Consider the following 1917-nt stretch of genomic DNA (forward strand, 5'->3'; position numbering starts at 1 on the left):
CGCAATTCAACAGAGGCAAAAGAAAAATTAATTAACGAGGTGGGCTGGGCCCATAACCTGTTGAAATAAAAAAAAACACGTGCGATCGTTTTTTGTGCAAAAGAAGAAGAGACATTTTATATTTCCTTTAAGCAAAGAAAGTATACATTTGACAGATGTTAGTGGTAAAAGCTGAAATTAGTCAAGAACGTAAACCTACCGGTACGTAAACCCGAGTCAGCTGACACGATCTGCCTTACCAAAGAGCCATGTAAATGAAAACTCAACACCGCAGAATTTTTCTGTAGTTGTAGCCCGTAGCGCAGAAATCTGTGGAATTTAGATTTTTCCGTGTCAGCTGATTTCTCCTTCTTTAGATGGTTGCCACTTCGTTAGTTTTACAGATGGTAAAAAAGTTATAAGTTCCTATTCAAAATATGTTTAAAATATTTGAAATTTACTATTGAATAAGGTTTTTGTTGAAAACTAAGTAGTTTATATTTAGCTAAAATCTATTATAGCACGAAAAATTGTGGTTGAAAGGGTAAGTTTATGAAAAGGCATTGAAGAGTGGCAACAGTGTAGTAAGCAACACTGAGGGCTCCAGTAATCGACAAAATTCTGCGTATACAGACTGCGTTTAAGTATACGTTCTGTTAAAGAGTATTTACATATATGCCAGCTAAGGCCCTATTCACAATAATTTTCTATTAGACAACCGAAATAGTATGTATGAATGTATGTATGGACAATGACCGAAACGAAGACGGCCGCACGTGTGAGTAACGTATTGCCAGAATACGTTTCAAAATGTATTGCCAGATGTTTATTTTCTTTTTCGATGGTCATATTATTACCTTTTTATAATCAGGCAATATTAAAAAAGAATTTTTCACCATCGAATAAACAGTGAGTTACGTATTTGCAAATTATTTTTATTTGCAAATAGCTTACGTATAAACGTAGTATATAATAAATAATATTTTATTATAAGGGAACACCTAAAGAATACTGACCTTTGACAGAGGATAGGGGGGGCTAAACGTGGAATTTTCAACATTTTCAAAAGCTTATATTTCGAAAACTATTGAACCGATTTTCTAAATATCGTTGGAAAGATGATTGAAGGGCCTTTCATTTGATATATACATCTATGTATATAATGTATACACGTTGCGAGAAAAGGTAAAAAACTAAATTATTACTACGTAATTATTATTTAAATTATTATTACGTTACTATTTATATTAACAGATATGTTTATCAGAAATAGCACAAAAATACTAACAGATATGTTTATCAGAAATAGCACAAAAATACTTAATTTGATATATGACTTGTAGCAAAAAAATTCTTGTGGACTTCTACGGTAAGGAATTCTACGCTAAAATACTGTGGACGCAACTCCTATTTTTCGACTCCTATTTTTAGTTTTTTTTCTAGTGAAACGGTGGGTATTCTTTATTTGTTCCTATTCGCCTTTATAATATTCTTACGCTGCACACATAATACTCACAATTGCTATTAAACTTATAAAATAATATAACTTATTATATTCGAATTTATAATATTCTTACGCTTTGAGCATCTGACAACACATCTTGAAACGTATTCTGGCAACACGTTACTCACATGTGCGGCCATCTTCGTTTCGGTCATTGTCCATAATTACACACTTACATACTAATTCGGTTGTCTAAGGGAGAGTAAACAAATTTATAAACGTGTTCCTGATCGTTAAATAATGAAATTAATAAAATATAAATTAGATAAACGTTCAAAGAGCTTAATTTAGTTGGATTAGTGTTTTCTGCACACTTGTACTTGTTTGAAATGGTTTGTTATCGTACATTTTGTTAGGTGAAATTTTCAACTTTAACAACAAATTTCTCGTAAACTATGGCCCAATTTCAGATGGTCTATTTAAGTAGAGATTGT

The sequence above is a fragment of the Rhagoletis pomonella genome, unplaced genomic scaffold (assembly GCF_013731165.1).
Source record: "Rhagoletis pomonella isolate Grant_MI unplaced genomic scaffold, Rhpom_1.0 Rhpom_scaffold_01013, whole genome shotgun sequence".
In the NCBI taxonomy this organism is placed as follows: domain Eukaryota; kingdom Metazoa; phylum Arthropoda; class Insecta; order Diptera; family Tephritidae; genus Rhagoletis; species Rhagoletis pomonella.